Raw genomic sequence first — 10,608 nt, 5'->3', positions numbered from 1 at the left:
TTATTGAAAGAGTGCTTCTCGGACATATATTAGAGTTTATTGACGACAATCGATTGTTGAGTCCGTGTCAAATTGGATTTCGATCTGGCTATTCAATATGGCAAGCGCATGTAGACCTTGAAAGTCGCATTAACATCGCCAGACAGAAAAAACAATATGCGGCTCTAGAGACCTTAGATATATGTAAAGCCTATGACAGCATTGAACATACAATTTTAACGAATCGGTTACAGAGCCATTGCTTTCCAGGCTATATTGTAGCATGGGTGCATGAATTTTTAAATGACAGGGAGTTCTATTGTTTTCGAAGCGGCTATTCTTCCAGTAAATATAAGCAAACAAGAGGTGTGCCTCAGGGATCGGTACTTTCACCAGTATTATTTAATATATTACTGAGCAGAATCCCCGTTCACCCAGCTGTCAGTACATACGTTTATGCTGATGACATTGCCTTTTTTGGTATGGCTAGCGACATATACTCTCTTTACGAAATACTGCAGTCGTATCTCAGGGAACTGGAAAGCTGGCTGGATAGCTTACACTTAAACCTGAATGCTAATAAGTGTGCTATCCTTGTGTTTCCCGTTAAAGAACCAGTATACATATCGCTTAACTATCATCTCGAAGATATCCCACAAGTAGAGTCACTAAAATACCTTGGAGTTATTTACAACGGAATTCTTAACTGGCGGCCGCATATTGAATATATTGCGACAAAAGGAGCTCGTTCAATGGGCATTTTGCGCAAGTTGAGCAACCGGAGAACAGGTATGCGAAGAAAATCCCTCTTGATGGTATATAAGATGTATGTTCGTCCGGTGTTAGAATTTGGATGCGTTTTATTCTTCGGTGATCCAGCATACAAGCTTCGGCCGCTAGTTTTGTTGGAACGAGAGGCGCTACGTCTGTGCTTAGGCCTCCCAAAATACGTTTCGAATGCCGTATTATACCTGGAGGCAAGAATCCCACCCATAATATGCCGATTTCGCCTTCTGACAGTTCAGACTTTCCTAAGGCTATATGAATCCCCATTACACCGCCTTCAAATTATTTTCCTCTCTGATCCAGAATTATTTTTTCCTATTCATTGGCCCAGGTTTCATAGACCACAGATTATATTTGTGCAAACATTACTTGAACCACTGAATGTGCAAATTCGCGAGGTGCTTCATGATAATACGCATTCAAATTACCCAGAGATCAGGTTCGATGACATTTTCCCAAACCACGCGAAACTACTCCCTTACAGCATCTTAAACGCCATGTTGCAAGACCACCTAAGCAGCCTTGAAACAAACGTTATCATTGCAACAGATGCCTCACAGTGCGAGGAAAAAGCTGGCATTGGAATATTTTGTCCTGCACTCGACTGGTCTTTTTCTTTAAGGTTGCCTGATTTTGTGCCTATTTTTCTGGCCGAGCTGTTAGCAGTAATCCTAGCTTTACGCAAATTAGACCCAATTATTACAACGGCTGCCATTCTGACTGATTCCCTTTCAGTATGCTCTTGCCTTACCGCTACTAATGAGTCACCCATGCTAAAACTATTCCACTTACTAGTTCCAGCCCATGTGCAATGTGTTCATTTGATTTGGGTGCCAGGGCATAAAGGTTTGTTTTTTAATGAAACTGCTGATTCACTGGCAAATGCATCACTATCCGGCCCTGTTCTTCCTATTATACCAGTGACAGCACAGATCACGGCGGCAAGATTTCGGATGCGATCAATAAGATTAGCTTTATCAAACCCACATTTGACTGCTTCTCCAGAGTATAAGCACCTGGCATTTCCCTGGCATAGCGAATCCTGTGACACAAAGATGCTTGAGGTCTGCCTCACCAAATTACGCTGCCGCGTACCCCCGCTGAATTTCTATTTACACAGGTCGGGTTTGGTTCCCTCCCCCCTCTGCTCTTTTTGTAATGAGGAAGAGTCGATACACCACTTTCTTCTATCTTGTCGCCGCTTTACTGCGGTTAGAAAAAGATGGTTGGAAATACCTTTTCGAAGAATTGGCCTGGACTCGACAGAACCTTCAATTCTTTCGTTCGGAGCGTCCACTTTGGGATTCAGCCACAGGGATGCATGCTTCGCTGTCCGATCATTTCTTACGGAATCTAAACGAATGCCCTGCTAAATTCCTTTCTTTTTGTTTTTACTTTTAAATTAATTATTACCCATTCAATATGACTTTCCTGATTTTATTTAGCAGGTAATTAAGCGCTATTCAATGCTATTTCAATAGCTATTAGGAAATTTATGCTCCATAATAATTTCGAATAATCCACCCATTTCTTGGCCAATCCCCCAACGTGGGTAGGAGCCACACGCATCGCAGGCTACAACAACAACAACAACAACAGACGTGTACGCACCAAACTAGCTGTGTTCCATAAGAATTGTGTAGCAGTATCAGCAAGCACTCAAAGTTTCGCTGCAGCATCTGCTCTTCACAGTGGGATTGGTTCCTGCACGACGTCTTCATGAGCGGATCCAGCAGTTTCACCGGCATATTCGTTGTCTATTACTCCACATGGGCTAGGGAGCCACTGAAATGTGACGTCGTGTCCTTGCTCGATGAGACGAAGCTCTCGGATTTTCAGGGCTAGTTGTTCGTAGGATTCATGGCGTAAGACCGAAACCAAACAATGTATAGCTTCGTGATAGTCACTGAAAACACTCCACTTTTCATGTGGTTCCTCACGAATTATGCGAGGGGCTCTACGAAGATTAGCAAGCTCTCCAGCTGTCGAAGATATCTGGTGAGATGTCTAGAACTTTACGTTGGTGACTATAGAAGGAAAAATCACTGATCGCACCAACCCGTCCACGATGCTTGAACCATCAGTGCACAGGTGGAGGTGGGTATGACCGTTGTATTTTTCGCGGAGCAAGGGTAGCGAAACTTGCTTGACAGCTACGGATTAGAGTTCTGCCTTCGTTCGAATTCCCGATACCATCAGTCGAACTTGTGGCTGAGCCAAGCACCAAGGGGGAACCAGAACTCTCGCTTCAGTTGTATAATCTGTTGGAAGGTGTACACGATAAGGCAGCATCGACTGACAAAAAAAGAGTCACAAGTTCAGTCTTCTGGCTGTAAGGCGAGAAAATGGAAAGGGACTCGAGAACGATTAGTGACGTGTGCTCTATCAGAAAGTAACAGTTCAATATCGCTTATGTGCCAGGGAGGGAAAAAAGGGTCCGTAGGTCGGCTAGTTGGATATGCTGACGAGTTGGAGAAGTGAACACGTTGACGAGTTAGTCAGCAATACTGTACTCCCTCAACGCTTGCAGCGCTGCCACGGTAAAATACACTGGAACGAAAACTTGAAACTCTCACATGAATCAGCCCACTACGCGCGCAAACTGAAGGACGTCTTTTCTTCTTGAATACTGACATGAAGGATCCTCCAGAACGTCAACTTGAAAGGTCTTAGGTACGGCTATGCAAAGTATCACACCTATCGCGTCGTATTTTGTGAAATGAAACCATGGTTTCGTTAGTTTGCGGAGAGTTTTGGAATACATTAATCCAACGTTGCGAGGTGAACGAGTTTCGAGGACCGAGGTAGCATTCGAAACTATAGGCCTGCATAACGACAACGAAGAGGCACGACAGAGTACTTGAATACGCAGATCTCAACAAGCATTTATTTCTCATTAGTGGCAAGCTAGCTGCTTTATCTGTAATTCATAAATAAAGAGAAGAAAAGGAAGGCGAAAGGGGAAAGCGCCTCATGCGGTTATAATCCCGAGTTGGAATCATCATCATCATCATCATCATCATCATCATCATCATCATTATCATCATCATCATCCGGCTTTATGTCCAGTGCCCCCCCCAACGGACGAAAGCCTCTCCCTGCGATCTCCAATTACCTCGGTCCTGCGCCAACCGATTTCAACTAGCGCCCGCGAATTTCCGAATTTCATCGCTCCGCCTTGTCTTATGTTGTCCTAGATTGCGTTTTCCTCCTCTTGGTATCCATTTTGTAACCCTAATGGTCCAACGGTTCTCTGACCGACGTATTACATGACCTGCCCAGCTCCATTTTTTTTCTCTTGATGTCGATTAGAGTATCGTCTGTACCCGTTTTCTCTCTGATCCAAACCGCTCTCTTTCTGTCTCTTAACGTTATGCCTAGCAATCTTCGTTCAATCGCTCTTTGCGCGGTCCTTAACTTGTTCTCAAGCTTCTTTGTCAGTCTTCAAGTCTGCCCCATATGTCAGCACTGGTAAAATGCACTGATTGTACACCTTCCTTTTGAATGATAATGGTAAGCTTCCAGTCAGGAGCTCACGATATATGCCGTATGCGATCCAACCCATCTTTATTCTTCTGTGAATTTCCTTCTCATGAACAGGGTTCCCTGTGATTAATGAGCCTAGGTAAACGTGCTCCTTCACAGACTCTAGAGGCCGACTGGCGATCCTGAACTCTCGTTCCTTTGCCCGGCTATTTATAATTATCTTTGTTTTCTGCATATTAATCTTCAGCCCCACTCTTAAACTCTCTCTGTTAAGGTCCTCAATCATTTGTTGTAACTTGTCTGCATTGTTGCTGAATAGAATAATGTGACCGGTAAACCGAAGGTGCTGAGATATTGACCGTCGATCTTTACTCCTAAGCCTTCCCAGTTTAGCAGCTTGAATACTTGTCCTAAGCACGCAGTGAATAGCATTGGAGAGATTGTGTCTCCCTGTCTGACCCCTTTCTTTATAGGTATCTTCCTGCTTTTCTTGTGTAGAATTAATGTAGCTGTAGAACCTCTGTAGATATTTTCCAATGTATTTATGCAAGCATTCTGTATTCCTTGATTACGTATTGCCGCTATGACTGTTGGTATCTCTACTGAATCAAATGCATTTTCGTAATCTATAAAAGCCATATAGAGAAGCTTATTATACTCTGCGGATTTCTCGATAACTTGATTAATGACATGGATGTGATCCATTGTAGAGTATCCCTTCCTGAAGCCCGCCTGTTCCCTTGGTTGACTAAAATCCAGTGTTGCCCTTATTCTATTGGAAATTATTTTGGCAAAAATTTTATATAATACTGGGAGCAAGCTAATGGGCCTATAATTTTTCAATTCTTTAACGTCTCCCTTTTTGTGGATTAGTATAATGTTTGCATTCTTCCAGTTTTTTGGGACCCTTGAAGTCGATAGACACTTCGTATAAAGAGCCGCTAGTTTTCCAAGCATTATGTCTCCTCCATACTTGATTAAATCGACTGTTATTCCATCTTCTCCTGCCGCTCTTCCTCGTTTCATGTCTTGCAAAGCCCATCTGACCTCATCACTAGGTATAGGAGGAGTTTCTGTATCCTATTCATTACTGTTTCTAATGGAGGTATCCTGACTTCTCTGGGTACTGTACAGGTGAGTAACGAATTTTTCCGCTGCTGTTATTATACCCTCGAGATTGCTGATGATATAACCCTGCTTATCTTTCAGTGCATACCTCTTGGTTTGTCCAATGCCAAGTTTCTTTCTCACTGATTGCAGGCTGCGTCCATTTTTTACGGCTTCTTCAGTCTTTCTCACGTTATAGTTTCGAATATCTCTTATTTTCGCCTTGTTGATCAGTTTTGACAGTTCCTAGAATTCTATTTTGTCTCTTGAGTTGGACACTTTCATTTTTTGTTGTTTCTTTATTAGGTCCTTTGTTACTTGGGAGCGCTTGCCTACTGGTTGCCTTGGTACCTTGCCTCCCACTTCAATTGCTGCCTCTGAAGCCAACCTAGTTAGGGTTTCATTCATTACATCTATGTCATCATCATCTCCCTGTTCTAAGGCTGCATATTTGTTTGCAAGTAGCAGCCTGAATTTGCCTGCTTTTACCCTTACTTCCTCTAGGCTGACCTGTTTCTTCTTGACCAATTTCGCTCTTTCTCTCTTCAAATTGAGGTGAATCCTAGCCCTCACTAACCCATGATCACTGCACTTTACCCTAGCTATCACTTCCACATCCTGCACTATGCTGGAATCAGCAAAAAGTATGATGTCAATTTCATTTCTTGTTTCACCATTAGGGCTTTTCCAGGTCCACTTTCTGTTGCTACGCGTCCTAAAAAAGGTGTTCATTATTCGAAGCTTATTACTTTCTGCGAATTCCACCAGCATCTGTCCTCTAGCGTTCCTAGAATCGACGCCGTAGTTGCCAATTGCTTGTCCACCAGCCTGCTTTTCAGCCACTTTTGAAGTCGGCCATTACTACAGTATACTGAGTTTGCACTTTTCTTATCGCTAATTCAACATCTTCATAAAACTGATCTACTTCCTCATCATCGTGACTGGATGTTGAAGTGTAGGCTTGTACTACCTTTAATCTATACCTCTTATTGAGTTTGATTACGACTACAGCTATCCTCTCATTAATGCTGTAGAATTAGTCAATATTGCCCGTTATGTCCTTATGGATTAGGAATCCTACCCCGTATTGCTTCTTATCTAGGAGAGCTCTATAGCAGACATGTCCGTTATTCAGCAATGTATAAGCCGAACCAGTTCTTCTAATCTCACTAAGGCCGATGATATCCCAAACAATGTCTGATAATTCCTCAAAGAGTCCTGCTAAGCTAGCCTCAGTCGAGAGGGTTCGGGTGTTAAACGTTGCAAGGGTCAGTTTCCATCGGCGGCCTGTCCGGACCCAGAGATTCTTAGCACCCTCTGCTGCATTACAGGTCTGACCGCCGCCTTGGTCAGATGCTCCGCAGCTGCTCGGGACTGAGGGCCACTAGGTAATTGAGTGAGCCATTTGGGAGGGGGTGGCCGAATACTGCACCTGGGAGGCCAATTCCTGATCTGGTGAGGGAGTGTCTTGTTGAAGCTTTGTGGGCCTTCCTAATTTGGTAGTACCTGGATTAGTATAGCCCAGTCGCTCTCGGCATCGTTTGGCCGGTGACAGGCGTCACTCAGAGCCTGCAGATGTTGTGCACTGGAGGAGGTGAATTTCAAGCTCACCATGATTTTAAAAAAAGTTGGAATAAAAGTGGCCATAAAATCCCGCTAGTATACATCCTATCCTCTCGACTGCGGGTCCCGTTACGACCACTCTTAGTCCTTATGATTGAGTCGCAAATCACCTATCACGTACGAGTACTACGAGGTAGAAAAAAAACACTGTGAAATCTACTGTGGGTATTCATTTCCTTTCAGTAACAGTGCTATCATTATTTTTATTATATAATAGGTCAGCAAAAAAAAATCATTCTGGGAACTTTGTTAACTTGTTTGCGAAATAGATTTGCATTAAAGGCCGCTCATATACGACGTATTGCGCTGCCCGCCATTATTGGGGCTGTCAGTGTGTGTACAACATGACGGGCAATATTCTTCGAACTAGTGCCGGGAACGTTGTGTAGCCTAAGGCAACCGCTGACCGGGCGATGCCTTTTCCGCTCTGGCGCGACCGATCGAAGAGCAGGAACCGCCTAATTGCGAGCTTCCTGCGCTTTCTCACGCGAGCCGAGATCGGCGCTGGCCGTCGTTGTTGTCGTCTTGCATGCGTGCTGCCGCACATCACTGCCTACCTGCTCCCATCTCGACCCAACACCCTCTCCTGGTTTTCTCCTTTCCTTTCGGCCGGCCACTTCCGTTTCCCTCCACACGCCCACGCGCCGCACGATCCCTACAACTGCGCGAATGAGTGAGGAGCAACCCGTGTACGCACCGGCATCTCGTCTTGCTCGAGGCGCCAGCTACACGAGTATTCTAACGCAATACTTGGATATTGGCACTTCTGATCTACAGGTGTCTGCTTCCAAAATCCTCGCGCAATTCGCGCTGCCTTGTAATGTTAATGCCTGGCTTTCCAGCAGTATGCATATTACATTGTTTTAGAGCGCAGCTCTTAGGCACCCGTTCCTGCGGCGAGCCTCGGAGTCGGCGGCGTAACCGAGAGAACGAGCACAGCGAAAGATGAAAGAGAGAACGCGGAGCAGGAGGTGGAAGACCGAACGGCTGAGACCAATGAGAGCGGCAGCGGCCGCTTCAGCGACGTGCGCGCGGGAAAGTGCGAACCCACCTGACCGCTCGATCATACTATCGGACCACTCGTTTCATACTATCGTCTGCTCGCGTCAGCTCTCGCTCGCGCTTGTTTCGACTGTCATGGTTTGCGATTATTTTGTAAAGGGATTATGTGCGCGACGCAAATTGTGTAGTACTTTCTGAAAGCCACGCGCCACCGGCGACCACACCGGAACCTTCGACGAGTCATGTATGAACCTTCGACGAGTCATGCCGACGCGCTTGACCCGCAGATCAGATTTTCGACGATTGCCGACTCGGCTACACGTCTCCCTCAAATTCTTTGCCTCTATATATGGCGAAATGAAAACAGGTATAGAGCTTAGCTCAAATTGCGCATTAGGATTTCGCATTTCGAATTTTTTCCTTTACGTTTAACTCACGTTTTCGTGCCGTTATCCTCCAAATTTAATATATTTGGTGACAATTTGTATGAGGCAATTCTACCAATACATGATCTACAGTATTTAAGTTTTAATATCGCAAAATATATTTATACATTGTGCTGTGATCTTCGGTTGGTCGCCCCAAGGGTATGCACAGTCAAGATAGATAGATAGAGAGAGAGAGAGAGAGAGATAGTAAAAAGAGGAAAGGAAGGGACGTAAACCCTGCAGACGAGCATCCGGTTTGCTACCCTACACTGGGGGTAAGGGAAAGGGGAATAGAAAGAAGAAAACAGGAAGGAAGTGATCACTGTGTGTGCAGTGAAGCGCCGCGACACCGTCAAGAAAGAAAAAGGAAGTAAGGGAGGTAGGGAAGTACATTATACTTTGTCCAGTTGGCTGCCGTACACGTGGTGGTAGGATTAAGGGAGTGAGAGAGCGAGACAAGACAGGAGTTGGTATAAATTACGTCCACTAAAGGCGCGGCGTGTCCGTAGCCGGCAACTAAAGTCTAGCTGTCGCGTTCAGGTGCTGCAGGAGAGTTTGTGCCGCTTTGTGGGTTTATTAGGAGTCAGGTCAAGACCTCAGCTTGAGTAAAAGACCGATCGTCCGGTCTGCTCAAGGCACACCGGATAATCTGGCGTTGTTCTTCAATGCGGGAACAGTGGTAGAGAAGGTGCTTAAAATACTCTTCACAACTGTACTTAGCACGTGCACATGAATCAGCTATTTCCATGCGATAGCAATTTGAATAAATGAAAGCGGCTGATCATCACTGATCACCTATGCTTGCTGGCTCAGTGCTCTCGCATGTCCTGATGTCCGGTAAACGAAGGTTCTCTTAATACCCACTTGAATATGTGAAAATCATATCGCGGGTCCAATGAAACTTACTGAAACGTCATGGCATTGCACCGTTATAATTTTCCAAGGTTTCGAACTTGTGAAATTTGGAAGCGCCCGAATGGAGATCGCTTGTGGAACGTTATCTTCGTGGGTCTTTATGAGACCCGTGTACTGCGGAAATGGTTGGTCGTGTATGTTTTGGACTAGTCAGGTAATAAACTTTCATAATATCCGAGGACAGTGCTCCACGATGCCTTAAAGTACTGCGGCCTCTAATCTGTGTGAGTGGAGCAACGTTTAACGAACTGCATGTTCCACTTTCTTGATTTCCTGAATCTTTACCACCACCAAGATTTACCAATGTTAAAAGTAGGTTGGTGTTCGCAAAGCGGTTTGCGTCCTAAGGGGTGCGATCGTGCGACCTGGCGCTGACTGATCTGAAAGCGGACGTATTAGGGGAAGACTACTAGTCAATGATAAAGAACGCTTACAGAAAGAAATGCTCTGTGAATTCAGCCCCTGATCTCCTCTGTAAGCCGTAATCGGAAGTAGCCTTTACGAAAACCTACTCCTCTCACAAGCGAATCGTTGAGAGTACTTTCTTTGACGCCTTCGGATCTGCATGGAGAGGCCATTGACTATTTTTTGCATTCATGTTGCCGACTTTAACACACGCAGGCGACTCATCTTAGTCACTTTAAATAAATTTTGCAACTTGCAATGCTATGAGGAGATACTGAAGTACATCCATCGCTGTTCAGTCGCCCAATTAAGACTCCCAATACGGTGATAAATCGACTGACCAGAGCACAAGTCTGCTTCCTAGCACGAGAACGCAGTCAATTCTATCTCATTCATATCGTGTATGTCTCGGGTAGGTTTTGGCGGCCTGTGTCGCCTCCACCATTCGCCTGAACTTGATGTTACAGGCTGAGCACGACGATGGCAAGACAGCGACGACAACCACGATGACAGTGTCGGCACGATGACAATGGTAACAATGGTGGTGATCACGGCAGCATGATGACTACGGCACAACGGCGCCTGACCCCCATGATGACGGCGGCGAAGGACGATAACACATCGTTGAGGGACGTCTAATGCAGCGAAGAGCATGTCTTTACGAAAGGAACACTGAGAATAACGGCTGCACTGAAAGGAGCGCTACGAACAACTAATTAACAGCTCACTATAACTATGAGCGTGCTTTAAATTTTGTATATCTCATTTTCAGTTAATTGACTCTCTCTGTTCTAAATCTTATCTCTGCCCCTTTTACTTACCCATAAGAATGATTTCGAGTGTGCTCTCGGGGCGTTATACTTCATCACATCACATT

The sequence above is a fragment of the Dermacentor andersoni genome, chromosome 1 (assembly GCF_023375885.2).
Source record: "Dermacentor andersoni chromosome 1, qqDerAnde1_hic_scaffold, whole genome shotgun sequence".
Taxonomy (NCBI): Eukaryota; Metazoa; Arthropoda; class Arachnida; order Ixodida; family Ixodidae; genus Dermacentor; species Dermacentor andersoni.
The sequence above is the reverse complement of the archived record's forward strand: the minus strand, read 5'-3'. Positions refer to the sequence as shown.